The following is a 22,272-nucleotide window of genomic DNA, read 5'->3' on the forward strand; positions in this document are numbered from 1 at the left end:
GAGAGAGGGTAGGGCCTGGCAGGCCACCAAAGGAGACTGAAGAGCAGCCACACCCAGCCCCCCCCCCCCCCCCCCCCCCCCGGAGGGAGAGGTCAGCTGTCAGAACAGCTCGCAAGCTTTAGGGAAGGCTTGGCAGGTGTTGACAGCGGGGAGCTGGAGGTGAGAAACGGAGGGGAGTGGGAGGCAGCGCTCAGGGCTGAGAAGCAGAGACAAGAGCTGTGGCTCAGAGCGAGGACAGAGGGACAGTTTTGGGTTTTGATTTTGAAGATAGCAGAAAGGCGAAGGAGGAGACTGAAGGACGGGAGGGAGATGGATGCAGTGAGGTGAGCTTGCCTGAGGCTGACCCCAGCCGGACCAGGGCGAGGCGGGGACGATGAGAGGGTTTGGCAGGGGCACTGAGGTATTCAGTTTTGATGCCACAGTGTCTTTGGGGGCATAGGAGGCCAGGCGGCAGGTGTGGATGGGCCCGGGCATCTGGAGCCGAGGGGCACCTGAGTCCTGTCTGCCTCTGCCGTGGTTATAGAGCCCCTTGCTGTCTTTTGGGGACCATCTCTCTTCTACTCAACCTGTAGTATGTGCAGCTGAGCCACTCCCTGGGGTTTAGGGGTGGGGACATCGCACCACGTACTCTGGCCACAGTGAGCGATGGAGGCCCGGGTTATGACCCTAAGGGGCCAGCCAACACGCCTGAGCCCTTGGGACTTTAGGGGGGACCGTTGGGGACAGGTCTTGACAAGATGGCTAGCTTTGCCATGGCCCTGGAGGCAGCAGAGAGCCCTGGTGAGGGTGACGGTGGCCACCCTGGGGTAGCAAAGCTGACAGAGTGTAGGCTGGGTGCTGCTGGCAGCCGTTCCCACCCCGACGGGTGAGCCTGACTGAGAATGGAGTCGGTGCAGGATGAGCCAGGGGCCTCAGAGGTACCCGTTTCTGATGACCCCGGACCCAGGCTTTCCTGAACCCTGTATGCCTTGGACTTCTTAGTCACATGAGCCAATAAACATTTCTCCCCCCTCGAAGGCAGTTGGCCTTTTGGTCACCTCGTAACTGAGAGAGCGCTGGCTGACGGGGACCACGAGGCAGGAGGTGGTCCCAGCGGCCCAGGAGCAGGACGGGCAGTCTTCTCCGCCCAGTCTGGGGAAGGTGGGTGCCGGGCCCGCGAGCCGAGGGCCTGCCACGCAGGTGTGATGGGTGGGTGGGCGTGGGAGCGGAAGAGACCCTTGGAGCCGGGGGCTGGGCTGTGTCCAGAGGTGAGGTTCTGAACTGAGAAGGCGCAGAGTGACAAGGCTGGGATGACTGGGGAAGGCAAGGAGGCCGGGAGCAGGCCTCCAGGCAAAAGACTTGAGGAGGCACAGGTGAGGCGGGAGACCACCCAGGAGCCGCTGGCCTGCGTCTCTGTTTTCTAGGCCCGCTTCTTCGGCCTGGGCGGTGGGCTGATGAGCGTGACCTGGGTGCATGAACCAGGCCCTGGGTTTAAATCCTGACTTTTCCATTTGCTGGCCTGGAGCAAGTTCTATAGCTTCTCTGTGTCTCAGTTTTCTCATCTGTAAAATGGGGCTAGGGATTACCTGTGTTAGTCTTATATATGCTGTATGTACTAGTTATTAGTTAGGGCAAAGGGCTGACTTAAACTCAAAATACATAGGCTCAAATGCAGTGGATGTTTCTTGCTTGCTCATGTGAGACTCATAATGGGGTTCATCTGATCAGTGACAGTGCTTCTCCAAGAGGGACTTCAGGGCCCAGGCCCCTTCCATCTTGGGGCCCCATCGTTTTCAACCCATGACTTTCAAGGCCAGTGAGGAAGGGACAAGCTTGTAGCCCACAGAGGTGTTTTGGGGCCAGGGCTGGAAGTGGCCCCATCGCCTCTTCACTTCCTACTGGACCTGTCACAAGGTCCCACCTGAGGGAGGCTAGGAAAAGTGGTCTAGCCAACCGGTGTGACCGACTGGCTGGTTCTGCCGCAGGGACCTCACAGGCCTTTGGGAAGGGCCTGACCCAGCCTTCGCCAAGTGTTAGGAGTGCAGCCTCCCGAGTGAGGGCAGGGGCCCCGGGGAGACAGTACCCCTGACTGGGCCTCTAGGTGCATCCTGGGAAGGGGAAAGATGGCTGTGCCCGGCGGGCACCCCTGGGCACCAGGAGCCGGCGGCTTGTCAGCATTCCATCTGCGGAGCTCTGTCTGGGCCCGGATGATTTTCTCCCTTCTCTATTTCCATCAGGGGGCCTCGGAGCCTTGCGCCAAGTCCTATCTGAATGCCTCAGCCCAGCCTTGGCTCCACCCCGGGGTGTAAGTGCGACCAGCGTGTGAAATGGGCCGCGGCTTCTGAGGCAGCCTGGCCACCAGGCGCTGCCCCCCTCAGTGAAAGTTACAGACCCCACCCCTCCTTGCCAAGTGCAGAGGCCCCCTCCATAGCGCACCTGAGGATTCGTTCAGCAAACGTTCCTTGAGCACCCAACATCCTCACTCAGCAGGGAGAGGAGAGGCCACCATCACCCCCCGGGGAGCCGGAAACAGCGTGCAATCGTGGGGGGCTGGAGACGAGGCTAGTGGCACCAGAGCTCACACTGCTGGTGGGAATCTCAGATGCTGCGAGCACCTTAGAAAATGGTTTGGCAGCTTCTTGAGTCTGTTGACCTACGCTTCCCCTGTGCGCACGATTCCATTTCTAGGCACATGTCCCCCGACAGACGCATACAGGAATGTTCATAGCCCCCAGCCAGGGACACCCCAAGTGCCAGCAGCAAGGGCATGAATAAAGAAATGATAGAATATTGGGCAATAGCAGAGGCATAGAAAGCACTAACCACCGTTGCACACATCACGGGTGGATCTCGTAGACATTCTGTTGAGCAAAAGAAGCTGAACGCAGGACTACACGCTATGATCGAACTCATTCAAATGACGCGCAGGAGCGGGGCAGTGGAGGCAGTATGATGTTACCACAGGGGGTGGCGGGCTGGCTGGGAGGGGGGCGCAAAGGAGCCCTCTGGAAATGTTTCACCACTTGAACTGGGTGGTGATTGTATATAAAAATACATTAAGCCTCACGATTAAGATGTAACATTTTTAAGATAACCTCCTAAACAATTTTATCTATCTATTGGGAACCCAATGGCCTGCTAGGTAGTGACGATTATTGTGTGTTCTCGGAGTTTATTGCTGATGGGTGAAAGAGACAATTTAGAAGACAAATATATGTCAGATGGTGGTACATGCCCTGGGGAAATAAAGCATAATTAGGAGGAGTCGGGAGTCCTGGGGCAGGAAGGGTGCCCCAACCATCCCACACAGTGTTCAGGGGAGACTCTGCCAGGGTGAGATTGGAGGTAGAAAAGCCCATTAACTGAGGAGAGGGCTCCAGGCAGAGGGACAGCGGAGGGGCAAGTCCTGGAGGATGGCAATTTGATCCTGTCAGGTTTCCTATGGGCTCCCCTGGCTCCCATAACCTCAGCCACCACCCAGGAGCCTGATTTAGGAGCCACCAGCCCTGCACTTGGCCTGACATGGCTGGGGGGTGTTTTGTGGCAGCCCTCTCAGGGCCTCAGAAGCTTCCCGAAGGGGAAGAGGGTAGTGGTATGAGCACAGGAGGAGCTCGTATCCACACCTGCCCTGTGCGGGGAGGGGGGGGCCGGTAGGGGGGAAGGGGAAGGGAGTTAATGGTCTCCTCCTCTCACCCGAGGGGCATCCTTTCTCTCAGGTGCAAAAGTTTTGGCTCTAGGACATGGAGGGAACCACTTCCTGCTGTTCCAGGCCATGGGCACAATGCAGGGGATGACACCTGCAACCCAGATGCCCCTCTCCTTGGGCAGAGCCTTTGGGAGAGTAAAGGGGGGGGCAGTGAGTCCTTGTAGCGGAGTCCCTTGTAGCTGGGGAGTGGGCAGGAGTTGGGTGACCCTCACCTCCTTTCATCGAGTGAACTCTATTCTGAAATCATGTCCTTCCTATTTTCTGTGCATGTGTATGTTCAAATGTCATTAAAAAAAAAAAAAATGGAACGAGGACTAAGATCTCTGCACCACCCCAGTAATTGGAGAGCTGCAAAGGAAAACCCCAAGATCCCACATGGCACCTGCCAGACTGGCGAGAATAGGAAGCCACATAAACAAGGTAGCTGGTAGGGAGCTGGTAAATGGAAGTCTGATGCTTTTGGTGGGAGTCAGGAGGTTTGAAAGGCAGTTTGACACCTACGTGCCCCCCGGCAGGTCCACTCCTGGGTAAAAGCTCTCGCAAATAGATGTGTCCTTGGGATGGTTTGAGGTGCTGAAGAACCAGAGGCTAAGTGTCAGCAGTGTGGACAAGGCTTAAACACACAGTGTTGCATGAAAAACAGAAGAATACAGAACCAGATCCTCAGCAGAGCCATGTTTATGGAAACTAAAAACACAGAGGAGCAGGACAATCTTGTATATTTCTGCCAATTACTCTGTGACCTGCGGCAACTGATGGAAGGTCTCTCTGCTTCAGTTTTCTCATCTATAAAGTGGGGACAACAGTAGCAACTCCTTCAGGGACAGGTGATGACGAAGTGGGATTTGCTACATTAAGTGCTTAGCAAAGTGCCCAGCACAGAGTGTGAAGTAAATGGTGCCTCCCGTCACTGATGCATATGGGGCCTCAAAGCCTAGAAAGCAGATTGGAAGGGCATGCGTCAAACACAAGAGTGGGGAGGGGGGCTATGGGATGCTGGAAGAGGATTGGGGATGGGCCGAAGGGAAAGCTCATTTCAAAGGGAGGCTTTTTTGGGACGCGGTGATGCGCGGAGTGCCCCAAACCAAGGAGCATGGGCTGCTCCTGTCTATGCTCCCAAGTTTATTTTTTTAAAAGATTTTATTTATTATTTATTTAAGAGAGGGAGAATGAGAGAGAGAGCAGGAGAGGGGGGAAGGTCAGAGGGAGAAGCAGACTCCCCGCCGAGCAGGGAGCCCGATGCGGGACTCGATCCCGGGACCCTGGGATCATGACCCGAGCCGAAGGCAGTCGCTTAACCAACTGAGCCACCCAGGCGCCCCTGTGCTCCAAGTTTAAATAAAAACAGAAGATATTGCCAATTGTTATCTTCCCAAATGAGCTAAACCCACTTATCTTCCTAGACAGTGTCTCATAAGGACAGGAAAACGGTGGCCCTGCAGTGTTTATGGGATCATGTATGTTTCTATCATTCATTCACTCAACAAATATTTCTGAGCCCCTGTTCTGTGCCAAGCCCTGTTCTGGGCTCTGGGGAAGAACACACAAAAGATTTTTTTAAAACCATTTTATTATTTATTTATTTAGTTAGTTATTTTTAAGATTTTATTTATTTATTTGATAGAGAGAGACACAGCGAGAGAGGGAACACAAGCAGGGGGAGTGGGAGAGGGAGAAGCAGGCTTCCCGCCGAGCAGGGAGCCCGATGCGGGGCTCGATCCCAGGACCCTGGGATCATGACCTGAGCTGAAGGCAGATGATTAATGACTGAGCCACCCAGGCGCCCCTGATTTTATTTTATTTACTTCTTAGAGAGAGAGAGACAGAGCACCAGCAGGGGGGAGGGTGGAGGGAGAGGGAGAAGCAGGCTCCCCGCTGAGCAAGGAGTCAGGACCCCGGGATCAAACCTGAGCGGAAGGCAGATGCTCAACTGACTGAGCCACCAGGTGCCCCAAACACACAAAAACTTTGACAACCTGCGGCTTCTGGTCCGACTCTGGTGTCTTTGCTGAGGGTCACACTGAGCTGCGAGCTTCAGGGGTGTCTTTGGGACTCAGCATCAGAAGACATCAAGACCAAAGTCAAGAGCTACTCGTCCTCTCCCTTCGGACAGCTGCTTCCCCAACTAGGACCAGACCAGGAACTGCTGGTGGGACTGCCTGGATTTCCACTGCAGTGTAACTGTGAAAGGGGTGACGGCTCCTGGCGTGTATACAAGTCCCTCTGCCCCGAATCCTGGCTGTCAGCCTGGGACAACCGCCAGGCAGAAGACACGTGTCCTGGGAAAATCTCAAGTGGCTCCACCCACCCCTCCTCTGTCCTCCATCCTTCTCCCAGGGTGGTGATCGGGGACCTGGGTACACGGTGACCCCCACCCCAGGATCTTGAATCATGGCGTAACTAATAACACTCGTTGGAAAAGCATAAGACTGTGTCTGTGTAAAAGAGCCAGATGATGGGGCAAGAAGCTGGGGGTGGAATGAGTACCTTGACCAGTAAGTGGGGCTTCTGGGTGACTGTTTTTTTCTGTTTTGTTCTGTTTTATGTTATTAAACTGACCCCTTCTCTAGACCAAAAAAAAAAAAAAAAAAAGACAACCTGCTCTCAGGAGGGCTTCCATTCTGGTTAGGGATGGTGTAACTGGCAGACCAAAAACAAAATTGTGAGCACCTAAGGGCTCGGTGGTAGGTCCCAGGAAGGGGAAGAAAGCAGGGAGAGGGAAGGGAGACAGATAGGGCGTGTGTGGGCTCACTGTTCCAGGCGCTCAGAGGCATGGCCCTGGCCACTGAGGACCTCCCCCTTCCTTGTTCCTATGAGGGCATGCTGCGGTTTTCCAACCACAGAGTCTCTGCTGTGGGCCTATATGGCCTGGTATCTGGCAGGTTTCACTTTCCCCTTCCCCTAAGTGCTTCAAGTTCTGTTTCTGCCTCCTGGGTTCTCTGCGCCGCCTGCCCCCTCTGTCTGGAGCCACATATGACCTTGCAGGGAAGCCGGTTCAGTCTGGGGGAGAGGGGAAGCAGATGGTGGAGTTAGGGGCCTCCTCAGATGTTCTCTCGGGATCCAGGCCCCTAGGAAGTAGAGCACCTCATAAGAGTTTAGGCTCTGGGGTGATGCTGCCTGTATTTTATAGCACAAGGCTTATCAGCCTGTTAGGTCACATAACATTGTAGCCCATAACCTGACCTCTCTATGCCTCAGTTTCTTTCTTATGAAATGGGCATCATCATTTTCCCTACCTCATGGGGTTGTCGTAAGGATTAACTGACATATATAGAGGTCTGTTGACCGTTTGTTTTGTGCCAGGCTCAGTTCTAGGCACTGGCATTCGACTGTGAGCAAACCCAGTCCCTGGCCCCGTGCACTTGACCTTTGGCGAGGGTGGGGGTTTCACCCCTTATTGCACTTAGAATCACTGGGGAGCTCTGAAGGCGACTGATGACCTGGGCCCATCTATGGAGACTCTGATCTAACTGGCCGGGATGCCCCAGGCGTTGGTACATTTGATGTCTGGGTGGCTCAGTTGGTTAAGCGTCTGCCTTGGGCTCAGGTCATGATCCCAGGGTCCTGGAATCGAGTCCCATGTTGGGCTCCCTGCTCTGCGGGGAGCCTGCTTCTCCCTCTCCCTCTACCTGCTGCTCCCCCTGCTTGTGCTCTCTCTCGCTTTCTCTGACAAATAAATAAATACATAAAATCTTTCCAAAAAAAGACAAAACAAAGCTTCCCAGATGGTTCTAACGTGCAGCCAGGGTTGAGAACCACCAGTGCTGTGCCTTTCTCCATTGTGGGGCCAGATTCATCTTTGTTAGCTCAGTTTTAATCTCCCGGCTGCCCGTCTCCCTGGGTTTGAATCCTACTGCACTCATGACTGGAAAATTCTTCCTCTCCTCCCAAAGTAATTATCTAACCGCACCTAACCCAGCTCACCTCCCTCCACCAGTGTGGTAATTAACTCTTTGTATGCCACTCATCTCACACACACACATATGCACGCACTCATGCACACACACACAGGCACATATGCACATGCACACTCGTGCACACACTCATGCACACTCATGCGCACACACACGCACGTGCACACTCAATGCCTTCACCACGTGGGCTTTCTTAGCCTTCACAGTCCCTAATACTACAAAGCCTTTAAAGCTTAGCTCAAGTGTCACCTCCTCCGGGAGGCCTTCCTGGGGGCCTGGCTGAAAGTGGCCTCTCCTTCCTTTAGGTCTTGGCTTAGTGTTTGCATGATATACCTTTTCCATTTGAACTTATCTGTGTCTTTTCATTTAGAGTGGGTTTCTTGCAGGCAGAATACAGTTGAGTCTTGCAGGGACTCCTGGGTGGCTCAGTTGGTTAAACGACTGCCTTCGGCTCAGGTCGTGATCCCAGGGTCCTGGGATCAAGCCCCGCATCAGGCTCCCAACTCCGCGGGGAGCCTGCTTCTCCCTCTGACCCTCTCCCCTCTCATGCTGTTTCTCTCTCTCTCAAATAAATAAATAAAAATAAATAAATAAATTGAGTCTTGCATTTTTAATGCAATCTGACAACCTCTTCTTTTTAATTGGCATGTTTACACCATTTACATGCTTTCTTTTTTTATCGTACCAAAATACATGTACAATTTATCATTTTACCCACTTTTTTTTTAAAGATTTTACTTATTTATTTGACAGAGAGAGACACAGTGAGGGCAGGAACACAAGCAGGGGGAGTGGGAGAGGGAGAAGCAGGCCTTCCGCTGAGCAGGGAGCCCTATGCGGGGCTCGATCCCAGGACCTCGGGATCATGACCTGAGCCGAAGGCAGCTGCTTAACCGACTGAGCCACCCAGGCGCCCCTCATTTTAACGACTTTTAAGGGTACAGTTCAGTGGCATTAAGTACTTTCACGGTGTTGTGCAACCATCACCACCATCCATCTCCAGAATCACTTCTTTTTTCTTTCTTTCTCTTTCTTTCTTTCTTTCTTTCTTTCTTTCTTTCTTTCTTTCTTTCTTTCTTTCTTTCTTTCTTTCTTTCTTTCTTTCTTCTTTCTTTCTTTCTTTCTTTCTTTCTTTCTTTCTTTCTTTCTTTCTTTCTTTCTTTCTTCTTTCTTTCTTTTCTTTCTTTCTCTCTCTCTCACTCTCTCTCTTTCTTTCTTTCTTTTTTAAGATCGTATTTATTTATTTGACAGAGAGAGAGAGCACAAGCAGGGGGAGCAGCAAGCAGAGGGAGAGGGGGAGGGAGAAACAGGCTCCTTGCTGAGCAGGGAGCCTGACTCGGGACTTGATCCCAGGACCCTGGGATCATGACCTGAGCCGAAGGCAGATGCCCAACGACTGAGCCACCCAGGCGCCCCAGAATCGTTTCATATTTCCAAATTGAAACTCTGTCCCCATTAAACACCAGCTCCCCATTTCTCCCTCACCCCCAGGCCCTGGTAACCAGTGTTCTATTCGCTGTCTCTGACTTTGACTATTCTAGGTATCTTATGTAAGTGGGATCACACGATATTTATCCTTATATGTCTGGCTTCTTTCACTTAGCATAATATCTTTAAGGTTTACCCATACGGTGGCATGTGTCAGAATTTCTTTTTTTAAAGGATGAATAATATTCCATTAATGTATACACCACATTTTGTTTATCCATTCATGCATTGAGGGCCATTTGGGTTGTTTCCAGCTTGTGGTTACTGTGAACTGTGAATAATGCTGTCATGAACATGGGTGTACAAATATCTCTTCCAGTCCCTGCTTTCAATTCTTTTGGATATACGTGCAGACGGGGTATATCTGGGTCATATGGCAATTCTATGAGTTTCCGAGGAACCACCATACTGTCTCCCATGGCAGCTGCGTACTCAACCTTCCCACCAGCAAAGCACAAGATGCCAATTTCTCCAAATCCCCACTGACACCTGTTACTTTTTGCTTTTTGCTTTTGTCTTGTAGTGAATGATGCTGAGCATCTTTTCATGTGCTTATTGGCTATTTGGATATATTCTTGGAAAAATGTCAATTCAAATCCTTTTTTTTTTTTTTTACTTTTTATTGATAGAGAGACAGTGAGAGAAGGAACACAAGCAGGGGGAGTGGGAGAGGGAGAAGCAGGCTTCCCGCGGAGCAGGGAGCCCGATGTGGGGCTTGATCCCAGGACCCTGGGATCATGACCTGAGCTGAAGGCAGACGCCTAACGACTGAGCCACCCAGGCGCCCCAGTTCAAATCCTTTTTTAATGTGCTTTTTTTCTTGAAGTATAGTTGACGTACAATGTTATATTAGTTTCAGGTTTACATTAGTTTACACAGTGGTTTACACAGTGAATTGATGATTTTATATATTATGCAATGCTCACCATGATAAGTGTAGTTACCATCTGTTATCATACAACGTTATTACAGTATTATTGATGATATTCCCTGTGCTATACTTTTCATCCCTGTGACTTAATTATTTTATAACTGGAACTTTGTACCTCTTAATCCCCTTTGCCTATTTTGTTCATCCCTACCTCTCCTTCCCCTCTGGCAACCACCAGTTTGTTCTCTGTATTCATGAGTCTGTTTCTGTTTTTTCTTTCTTTGTGTGCTTGCTTTGCCCATTTTTATATTGGGTTCTTTGCCTTTTTTACTGTTGAATTTTAAGAGTTCTTTATATATTTTGGACACAGGTCCTCTATCAAATATATGATTTGCCAATATTGTCTCCCATCTTGTGGGTTGCCTTTTCACTTCCTTGATGGTGTCCTTTGAAGCACAGAAGTTTTTAATTTTGATGAAATCTATTTTTTTCTTTTCATTATTTGTGCTTTTAATTCTGTTAAGTTATAAACCTTTGCCTAATCCAAGGTCATTCCTGTGTTTTTTTTCCCCCAAGAGTTTTATAGTTTTAGCTCTTACGTTTAAGTCTATGATTAATTTTGAGTTAATTTCCATATACGGTGTAGGGTAGGGGCCCAACTTCACTCTTTCGCATGTGAAAACCTAGCAGTCCCAGTATCATCTCTTGAAAAGACTATTCTTTTCCCATTGAATGGCCCTGTCTAAAATCAACTGACCGTCAATGTAAGAGCTCTTATTTCTGAATTCTCAATTCTACTCCATTGATCTCTATGTCTGTCCTAATGCTAGTACCACGCTGTCTTGATTATAGTAGTTTTGAAATTGGAGAATGTGAGTCCTACAACTTTGTTGTTCTTTTTCAAGATTGTTTGGCTCTTCTGGGCCCCTTGACTTTCCACAAAAACTTTAGGGTCAGCTTGTCAATATCTGCAAAAGGCAGCTGAGATTTTTTTTTTTTTTAAGATTTTATTTATTTGACAGAGAGACACAGCGAGAGAGGGAACACAAGCAGGAGGAGTGAGAGAGGGAGAAGCAGGCTTCCTGCAGAGCGGGGAGCCCGATGTGGGGCTCCATCCCAGGACCCAGGGATCATGACCTGAGCCAAAGGCAGAGACCCTCAACGACTGAGCCACCCAGGCACCCGGCAGCTGAGATTTTGATAGGGACTAAGTTGAATCAATTTGGATAGTATTGCCATCTTCTGAGTTCGTTTTTGTGGGCAGATTTTCTCCTGGTTATTAATCACATTTCCCCCCTTCTTTGTATGTATATTAATTTTTTATTGGATGCCAAACATTGTGAACTTTACATTATTAATCTGGATTTTACTGAGTTATTTTAAAGAGTATTGGACTTTTCCTGGTAATTTAGTTACTTGCGGGTTAGATTTGATCATTTCAAGATTTATTTCAAGCTCTTTTATGGTGGGTCTTGAGTAGCTTTCTTTAAGGGTTGATTTAGGCCCACCTCTAAGGCGTGGCCCATCTGGTTCTCTACTGAATTTTCTGTGTATTCAGTGAGATTTCTCTACTCTGACTGGAGAGAATCTTCTTAGAAAGATTCTAGTTCTATGTGAGCTCTGGGAATTATTTGTCTTCAGCTCTGCAGTAATTGTTCTTCTCTTGAAATGTGTTCTTGTCCAGTTTTGTGGGGTTTCACCTTATGCCATGTGCAGATTAGTGTTCTTCCAAAAGCTTAAGGGGGCTCCTTCTACAGGGTTTAGGGCTCTTTTTCTACATAGGTTTTTCATCTTAAATGCTCTACCTCAGAAACCCTAGCTGCCTTTTGCCTGTCCAAACTCTGGTCTCTGACTCTTTAATCAGTGAGACTGATGGACCCTGTTTGGGTTCCTCTCCCTGCATGCAGCAGGGGATTTACCTCTCGGCAGATGGCAGATGTAGATGACCTGGGTGATGGTAGGGCTCACCTCATTTGCTTCCCTTGGCCCATGGATTACAGTCCTGTGCTACCAGTTTTCTAATATCTGAAAGTAGTTGTTTCTTATGTTTGTCCAGTTTCTTAGTTGTCTGTGGCAAAAGGATCATTTTGGTCCACAGAGGAAGTCCTCATGGCCAGAATCAGAAGTCCCTCACCCTCCTTGGAATACCCCAAGTCCTTTGCCTGTTGCTCTTCCAAGGTTCTTCCCATGTTCTGATTTTATTTTAATTGTCAGTGCGTGTTTTACCTCCCTCGTTGGACTGTGACCATCTCAAGGGCAGGGGGCTTGTTTTATTCACGTCTGCATCCCTCCTAGTTGCCTGGCACATGGTAGGCATGTGGTGGGTGTTTGGTCTGCCCTGCCCGTCTTCCTTCAGGCCACCTCAAATCACATCCCCACCTTTAGAGAACCGCTCCCCATACTCCAACCAGGTGGTAGTGCCAGAAATGCTGGTCAATGTCCCCTTCCCACTGGGTTCCTCTGATTGGTGCAAGGTTGGCCATGAGACTCAAGGCAGGACATATCAGAGCCCTTCCCTGGGATTTTTCTACCCAGGAAGAGACTTCTTTTCACACTGGTGGCAAAGGTCCAAAGATAGCAACCTGGAGCTCCCTGCAGCCTACATTCCCATCAGAGAGAATGAAGCTGACAGAGAGAGGGAAATGGAGATGAAATGAGGAGAGTAACACACACACACACACACACGGAGGCAAGGGGACCTGAGTCCTGCCACCCACACAAAATCGAGCAGCTCAGGTACACCCTTGCCCTTTTTATGAGTTAGTAAAATAAGCCAGTCATTTATTTTATCTTTCTTTGGCTTAATATAGTTCTGTCAATTGCAAATCAAAGGGACCTGACAAGTAAAAGGCATTTGCTGAATGAGCAGAATTAATTCGCATACCTGCCTCATGCTCAAGGCACATGGAGTAGTTTCCAACAAGAAGCAGGCAGATAGATAAAAGAAAAATAGAAGTGGAAAACCAAAAACGTGAAAAGAGAATTGAAAAGAGAACATGAAGATCAGGATCAAGAACATAAATAAATAAATACGAAGCCCCTATAGTGCTCTCGGCTCTATTAACTGAATATCCTGTCCATCTCTGAGCTTCCTGGCAGCCAAGTGGGAGACGTAGTAACTTAGCTCCCTCCCCAAGGAGAAGAGAGCTCCTGTAAGTTCTTCAGGGGAAAGAAACTTTGTCCTAGACTAAAGGAAAAGTTTCAGATGGGGCTCCGTGAGGAGGGACCAGGGGTACTGGGTGGTGTGGCAGAGGCCAACCCCAACCACATTCTAACAGCCAAAGTCTGCAACAAGCCTCCTGTGTCTGGTTCTTGGAGCAGGGGCCTGCGAGCAAGTAAGGTTGCCAAGTTTAGTCCTTAATTCTGTTAGCCTTGCCTTGAACTTCCAGTGGCTCTCTTCACACTTAGTCACTCCCTCTTCTTTGAAACACTTTTTTCACTTGGCTGGGAGCCCTCACTCTCTCCGCTTTCTTCCCCACTGGCTGCTCTCGTCTGAGCTCCATGGCCATGTCCTCCTGACCTCTCCTGACCTCTAAATGGCCGCAGGCCCAGGTCTCGTCTCCAGACCTCTCCTCTCCTCCCCCTGCCTCTCCCGGCCCCAGCCTTCCAGTGCCTTTCCTGGATGAGAGTCCCTCGTTCCCCCGACCCTTCTGTCTAATTTCTCCAGCAGTGAGAGGGACCTTTTAAAAACGTAAACCAGCTCACCTCACTCCCCTTCTCAAAATCCTCTACTTGATGGCTACTTTCACCAAACAAGGTTCATGGGATATCATTAAAGATTATTTTTGTCTCCCATTTTCCCTCTAAAGCTCATAAGGGAACTTCTCTCTCTGCCCACAAACTTCTCTCTCTGTCCTGACCTCCTGTACCATGTTTGCTTACAGTCCCATGATCATCTGAAGTCATTCAGTAAGTTCCGTTAGACTGCCCAGCTTTGTGGGATGGCCAAGTCTCAAACCTCGATGACATAGTTTCCTCCTCCCCAGCCATTGAGGGCCCCATCTCCCCCGCTGATGAGGATGGGGAGAAGTCAGGTTGGCTTCTCCCTTCCCTCCTGCTCCCCTGGCTTGAGAACCCTCTGCCGTTGGAGCGCGGGGAGGAAGAAGGAGGGACAAGGGTACAGAGAGTTCTTCCCTGGTTGGCTCTGGATAAGATGGCCGGTCGCTTGGGTGGCAGCTTTTGAACATGGGCTCTTACAGCTCCTCTCTGGGCCACCTCCTCGACTGTAACTCCTGGAAAGTGGGCAGGGACTCTCTTTTGGCTGGTTCCAGTTTTCTTTTGGCTGGCACACACCCACCTCCTTCGGGTGCCCCCTGCCAGATGACAGAAGTCCTCTGGACAGGACTCCTGTTACCTGGCTGCAAGCCAGTTCCCACTGTGGTTCCACAGCCTCTCCGGAAGTCTCATGTGTCCCTGACCCACTGGGCTGCCAGGCTTCAGGGAGCCCCTCCTGAGCTCTCCAGGCAGCTTCCTTAAAGCCCTTCTCCTCAGCCTCGGAGATCAGAAGGCAGTCCCTGGTCCCACTCCCTGAGGGCAGTCTTGGGGCTCCCTTTCCAAATCTATGTCCTTGCAAGGTTTCCCCTTCAGGATCCACTCCATCTCTTTATACTCTTGAGGTGGACCTGGGGTTTCAGGAGTGGCCAAATGAAGGGGTGCCTGGGTGGCTCGGTGAGTTAAATGCCCGACTCTCCATTTCGGCTCAGGTCGTGATCTCAGGATTATGAGACTGAGCCCTGTGCTGGGCTCTGTGCTGGGCGTAGAGCCTGCTTAAGATTCTTTCTCTCCTTCTCCCTCTGCCCAACCCCCCAAAAGTGGCAAAATGGGTTTTTCCAATATCCTGTCACTTTCCATCATGTTTAAGACAAATCTAGAGTCCTTACCATGGCCACCAGGCCCCATGTGATCTGACCCCTGAGCCCCACCAAAGTTTGAAATATCAAATATCAGGGGCACCTGGCTGGCTCATTTGGAAGAGCATGTGACTCTTGATCTCGGGGTTGTGGGTTTGAGCCCCACATCGGGTCTAGAGACTACTTAAATGACTAACTAAATAAAAACTTAAAAAAATCAAACAACGTTATAAATAATTGGATGTTAGTAAATATAAAGACTTAATCAAAGTGAATGCCTTTCCAGGGAAATATGAAATGTCAAAGTTGGCACCAAAATATCAAAAATTTCAATAGATCAGTAACCAGTAAAGAAAATTATCATCTAAGATGCCAACACAAAAGAGTCCTAAGATGCTTTTACAGGGACATTCTGCAAACTTTCAAGGAACAAATGGTCCTTATCAGGTATCAGTTGTTCCAAGACAAGGAATGAGAGAAGGCTGCCCAGTTCCTCATATGACTCTCAAACCAGCTAGGGACAGTATCAGAAAAGGAAAGTGTAGAGCATTTCGCTCTGAATGCAGATGTTAAACTATGATCTATGACTAAATATAGGAGAATACCCCACCGAGGGGTAGGGAAAGGACTTCTTAAGACATCCAAAACACAAGGGCGCCTGGGCGGCTCAGTTAGTTAAGCGACTGCCTTTGGCTCAGGTCGTGATCCCAGAGTCCTGGGATCGAGTCCCACGTTGGGCTCCCAGTTCAGCGGGGAGCCTGCTTCTCCCTCTGACCCTCTCCCCTCTCATGCTGTTTCTCTCTCAAATAAATAAATAAATAAATAAAATCTTTTAAAAAAAAAGACATCCAAAACACAAACCTCTATGCAGACATCTCTGGATCCAACTGCATCAGATTTAAGGATTTCTATTCCACAAAGACCCTCAGAGCTAATATTGACAGATAGATGGTTGCAATCTAGTGAATAAAGAACGCCTGCAAGCCAATAAGGAAAAGACAGGAAACACAGTAGAGAGATGGGCAATGAATATAAATAGGCAACTCACAGAAGGTTTGGCTCAATATGGCAAGAAATTGATGACGATGTGGTCAAAGAAGTAATCAGTGCGATTCGATTAAAATTACAATGAGATAGCATTTTAGAACCACCAGGTGAGTGAAAATTCATAAAACGAATCATACCAAATGTTTGGTGAGGGTATGGGGAGACAGAAATCTTTGGTCACATCTATAGGCCTATAAGCCAGTACAGGCTCTTGAGAGCAATCTGAAATGAGGTATACAGCTCTTCCAAGACTCCACACTTTCGATCCTTGTTAAATAAGCCACAGAAATTCGTGTGCAGGTGTTCAAAGAGAAATGTACAAGGGCAGTGTTCTTTGTGGAAGCAGGAGTCGGGGGCAACCTTGGCCACCATCCTCAGGAGAATGGATTAGTGATGTGGAATGGACGCAGACTATGGAACACTAGGCAATACTCAGAATCAACACACAGCTTTTAAAAACATAGTGTTCAAAGAATAAGGAACAAAAATGAGATTGATTGATAGCATAATAGCATTTATATACACTAAATCCACAAATGCATAAAAATGATATTAGATCGTTCCCAAGGATCCATTCATATTTAAGTGATATGTAAACCCTGGGGATTAAAGATAAAGGAGAACAAAAACAAAATCAAAACCATGAAGTGGCCTTGTATCCATCGATGATCCCTGGTCACTGTGAAATAAGAAAGGCCATAAACTCAGCTCCCTGCTCCCAAGGACTGGAAGAAGAGAAATGTGTGAAGGACACAAGCAGGTGGTTCACAGAGGAAGCACAAAAGTCTCATAAAGATATGAAAATGCACAAATCTCACAGACAATAAAGGGAAAGCAAGTTATAGCAACAATGAGATCACATTTTGTCATCTATCAAATTAACGATTTTTAAAAAATTATAATACACCTTTGCTGGGGGGAATGTAAACACGGCTGGTGGAAATCTACATTGATTGAACCTTTGCGGGGAGTGATTAGGCATTGTCAAAATGTAAATTGCTTAGAGCCAGCAAGTGTGCTTATAGGAACTTGTCTTGCAGAAATACCCAACGTGCAATGGTGCATTTACAAGGATGTCCCTGCTGCAATGTCTGTAGCAGGGAAGCTAGCGGGAGCCACGTGCATGTTTGACAGGAAGAGACAAGTTTAGTAAATTACGTTGGTCGTGCTGTGACCCCGCAGTGACGATGGCGAACACCAAGGTGGCTCTGCACTTACACAGAACGATGAGCATAACATACTATTAAGCAAAAAAAGTATGATCTTGGTTTTGTTGAAAAATTACACACACACACACTCAGAAGATATTAAAATGACCCACTGTCTCAGGTCTCAGTTTTTGCATTGAAAGCCAAGCATTCCTAAGCAGGCTCCAGACCCTCTTGCTGGCAGAACAGGAGGAGAACAGAGAGGGCACCACCAACCCCAGCACCCACCCCAGCCCTGTGGGTGTATAAGTGGACAGACGGGCAGGGAAGAGAAGCCCGTGGTGGTGGGCTGGGCTTCCTCCCTCCTCAGGCTTTGAGAGGGGCTCAGAAAGCTTCGTTCCCAGAAATTTGGAAAGATCCGAGGGTTGGAGTCTGACGGTGCCCAAGGAACTGGAAGTGGAAAGGTGACACACTGGGCAGCCGCTGCTGTCCTGGTGACAGAGCTGCACAGGGAGGGGGCTGCCTATGATCCAAGAGTGAAGCAAGCCCTCCAATCTCCAGGGGCAGAAGACGTGGGGGTAGGGAGCCAGGCCAGGGCCAGCTTGACAGGAGGGGGTGCCCGATGATGATGGGGTGATGGGGACTGTGCGGAGAAAGGCATCCTGGGTGCAGGGAAGCTCCCGGTGCCAGAGGTTGTGGCTGAAGTTGGCGGGGGGCAGCTCTGGTTGAAAGTTCCCAGAGGGGTCTCGGGAGCACCCATAAATTGCCCCAAAGAGAAAGCCTCAACATGGGTCCTGCCAGTCCACAGAGTGCTTTCCCCTCCTTCTGCTCTCCTTCCTTTCTGAGCTCCACCTCAGGGGAGATATATTTTATTCCCACGTATGTGTGTATATATTTAAAAAGGTGCTGGTAGGGGCGCGTGGGTGGCTCAGGCGTTAAGCATCTGCCTTCGGCTCGGGACATGATCCCAGGGTGCTGGGATCGAGCCCCGCAGCGGGGTCCCCACTCAGCAAGAAGCCTGCTTCTCCCTCTCCCGCTCCCCCTGCTTGTGTTCCCTCTCTCGCTGTGTCTCTCTCTGTCAAATAAATAAATAAAATCTTTAAAAAAAAAAAAGATGCTGGTTGTGGTGGGGGGAGGACTGTCTGGCTCAGTCAGTGGAGCATGTGACTCTTCACCTTGGGGTTGTGAGTTTGGGCTCCACCGTTGGGCATAGAGCCTACTTCAAAAAAATAAATAAATAAAATAAAATAAAGTTAAATGAAATTAAAATAAAATAAAATAAGGGAAATGTTTGGGGCTCCTGGATGGCTCAGTCACGAGTGCAGGCAACTCTTGATCTCAGGGTTGTGAGTTCGAGCCCCACACTGGGTGTAGTGATTACATAAAAATAAATACATGAGGGGGCGCCTGGGTGGCTCAGTCGGTTGGGCGTCTGCCTTTAGCTCAGGTCATGATCCCAGCGTCCTGGGATGGAGCCCCGCGTCGGGCTCTGTGCTCAGCAGGGGGCCTGCTTCTCCCTCTCCCTCTGCCTGCTTGTCTGCCTACTTGTGATCTCTCTCTCTCTCTCTGTCAAATAAATAAATAAAAAATCTTTTAAAAAATTAAAATAAATAAACGAAATTAAAACAATTTTTTAATTAAAAAAATGCTGGTGTACATGCGGTCAGTTATTGAAAGATTACGTTGCATTCACATCACCTTATTAAGCAGCTATTAGGTCCCAATCTGGAAGCCAAAGGGCGGTTCATGAGAGGCAACGACCTGAAAACATTTGTAAATTCTTCCATTGAGCTTTCTGTCTGAGATGCCAGCACACTGCAGTGTGTTTTTGTTCATCCATTCGCTCACAGACTAGTTATCAAGGGTCCCCGATGTGCAGGCTCTGTGCCAGGTGCTGAGGATACAGCTGTGAAAAAACACGAAGACCCTGCTCTTCGGGAGCCAAGAGCTGGACGATCCACGGAACAAGGAATCGGATTCAATCAAAGGTGTATTCGTTTGCTAGGCCGCCATGACAAAGCAGTACAGATGAAAGAACTTTAACCAGTAGAAATGTGTTTTCTCACTAATCTGGAGGCAAGAAGTCCAAGATCAAGATATTGGCAGGTTTGGTTTCTTCTAAGGCCTCTCTCCTTGGCTGGTAGGTGGCCACTGTCCTCTGGTGTCCTCACATGGGCTTCCCTCTGTGTGTGTCTGTGTCCTGATCTCCTCTTTTTTTTTTTTTTTAAGATTTTATTTATTTATTTGAGAGAGAGAGAGAGAGAGATTGAGAGAACGAGTAGGGGGAGGGGCAGAAGGAGAGCGGGCTCCCCACCGAGCAGGAAGCCTGATGCGGAACTCAATCCCAGGACCCTGGGTCATGACCTGAGCTGAAGGCAGTCATTTAACTGACTGAGCCACCGAGGCGCCCCTGATCGCCTCTTATAAAGACACCAGTCATGTTGATTAGGGCCACACAGATGACCTCATTTTACCTTAATCTCCTCTTTAAGAACCTTATTCCCAAACACAGTCAGATTCTGAGGTGCTGAGGGTTGGAATGTCAAGTCTGAATCTGGGGGTGGGGGATGCCAGCCCATAGCAGAAGGGAAGGTGAGAAAGTGACTAGTGCAATGGGAAAAAGCCGAGTGAGAGGGGTCGAGTGTGTATTTATGGGGCAGGTTGTGGTTCTAAGTAGGGTGGTCTGAGCGGGGTCTCTGAAAACTTGACATTTGAGCACTACCTTGGAAGAAGGTGAAGGACTGAGCCACACAGATATCTGCGGGCAGAGCATCCAGGGAGAGGGAAGGGCTGGGGCAGAGGTGAGATGTAGCTCATGTATCTGTATCCCGGAAAATAGCTAGAAACAAAGGGGGGTGGGTGGGGTGAGCAGCAGAGGATGAAGCAGGAGAAGCAGGGGAGTGGGGCCAGGCCGATAGCCCTCATAGGCCATTGCAGGACTTTGGGCTTGAGGTTTCAAGACCACCGCAGGTCATATCCACAAGGAGGCTGCTATCAACAAAAAATAAACGAACAACAAAATCTACCAAAAAAAGGAAAAAAAAAAACCACACAAAAAAACAGAACACAGCAAGTGTTGGCAAGGATACAGAAAAACTCGTACCCTTGGGCACTGCTGGTGGGAATGTGAGAAAGAGTGGGATGAACTATGGGAAAGAGTATGATGATCCTTCAAAAAAGTAAATGTAGAATTACCATTATAACCCAGCACTTGCACTTCAGAGTCCTCACCCAGGAGAACGGGAAGCCAGCACCCGGAAAGATGTCTGTACATTCACGTTCATGGCAGGACTGTTCACAGCAGCCGAAAGCTGGAAACAACCCAAATGCCCACCACCCAGATGAACGGATAAACCAAATATGGTAAATACATTCATGGAATATTATTTGGCTTCAAAAAGGGAGCTTTGACATATGCCGCAACATGGGTGAATCTTGAGGATTTTATACTAAGTGGAAGAAGACAGAAAAGGACAAATGTTATATGATTCCACTTATAGACAGAAAATAGGATGACGGCTGCCAGGGACTGGGGAGTTAGGGAGTCATTATTTAATGGGTATAGAGTGTCACTTTTTAAAAAGTGAATCTTTTTTAAAAAGATTTTATTTATTCATTTGAGAGAGAGAGAGAGAGCACAAGCAGAGGGAGAGGCAGAAAGAGAGGGAGAAGCAGACTCCCTGCTGAGCTGGGAGCCCGACTCGGGGCTTGATCCCAGGAGCTGAAGGCAGACACTTAACCATCTGAGCCACCCAGGCTTCCCCGAGTTTCATTTTTTTCATAAAAAAATGTTCCGGAGATCGATAGCGGTGAGGGTTGCACAACATTTTGTAAATATAATAATGCCACTGAATGGTACACTTAAAAATGGTTGAAATGGTAAATTTAGATAAGCGTTGAGAGTGGTGTGAGCTCAGGTGGGGGGGAAGTGTTCCGATTCTGAATACACTTTGACAGGAGGATTAACTGCCACGCAGGACAGAGAAGAGAAAGAGGAGTCCAGGGTTTGGATCGAGAAGCTGGGAGGATAGATAAGCACTTGGCTGAGATGGGGAGGGCCGTGGGAAAGACAGAGGGCTCAGTTTGGAACCTGGTACCCTTGAGATGCCTATTAGACATCCCGGCAGAGGAGTGGAGCAGAAATTTGACGTCTGGGAGAGAGGGATGGAGTTCCGAGTCTGGGAGAGAGAGACCAGGAGTACTGAGAACTTTGAGACTCATTCGCAGACAGACAGTATTTCAAAGATGAACCTGGATGAGACCTACCGGGACTGTGAATGTGGACACAGAGCCCGCAGGCTGAGCCTGCTCCTGGGAGGGGAGGGGGAGCGAGCAAAGGAGTGGGGAAGGAGCGGCCAGAACAGTAGGAGGATCCAGAGCACCGTGAGTTAGCAATGGGTGGCTGGGGAACATGCAGGAGCGGGTTCAGTGGGCAGAGGGGGTGGCAGCTTGATGGGAGCGGGTCCAAGAGAGAACAGGAAGGGGAGATTGATGTTGGCAAGTCGGGTCAACTCTGTCAGGAGGTTTTGCTGCAAAGGGCAACAAAGAAAGGGGGCAGTGCTGGGGAAGGAGAAGTGAGGTCAAGAGAGAAATGACAGCACATTTGCATTGATAGAAGTGATTCTGAAGAGAGTGGAAAGTGGCCGAGGAGAGGGCTGATTGCTGGAGCCACATCCTTGGGCGGGCAATAAGTGAATATATGTGAAGTATGGTAAGTGAAGTAGAGTAAGGGCACAGTGCCACTTAGTCCGTCTTTAGCAGGGGACATTTTAGCAGAAACCTGAAGGAAGTGGGGGAGTGAACCATAGCAATTCTGGAGAGAGAGCATTTCAGGAAGCAACAGCAGCAAGTGCAAAGGCCCTGAGGTGGGACTGACTGGTATGCTAAAGGAACAGTGTGGTTGGATCAGAGTGAGTGATGGGGGCAGGGATGGCACCTGCAGAGAGGTGGGGCAGACAGATCAAGCAGGACCTAGGAGGCCATGGGACTTTGGCTTTTACCCTATGAGAGATGGGATCCATTTGAGAGTTTTGAACAAAGGCGTGACAGACTCTGGTCTTAACCGGATCATTCCGGCTGCTGAGTACGGAATAGAATTGGGCAAGAGCAGAAGCCAAGTGAAGGGGCCATTGCAGTGACCCAGATGAGAGCCAGTGTGGGTCTGGGGGAGCACGCTCCTGGTGGAGGTGGGGAGAAGCGGCTGGATTCTGCATGAATTCTGAAGGTGGTACCAGCAGGGTTTGCTAGTGCACGGGATGTGGAGTGTGAG

The 22,272-nt window shown here is 49.2% G+C and overlaps 1 pseudogene; it reads left to right on the forward strand.

Annotated features, from left to right (window-relative positions):
• The first annotated feature begins 737 nt into the window (after window positions 1-737).
• Window positions 738-6,053, forward strand: LOC118356117 (annotated as a pseudogene).
• The last annotated feature ends 16,219 nt before the right edge of the window (window positions 6,054-22,272 follow it).

Source organism: Zalophus californianus, chromosome 11, assembly GCF_009762305.2.
Source record: "Zalophus californianus isolate mZalCal1 chromosome 11, mZalCal1.pri.v2, whole genome shotgun sequence".
NCBI classification, from domain to species: domain Eukaryota; kingdom Metazoa; phylum Chordata; class Mammalia; order Carnivora; family Otariidae; genus Zalophus; species Zalophus californianus.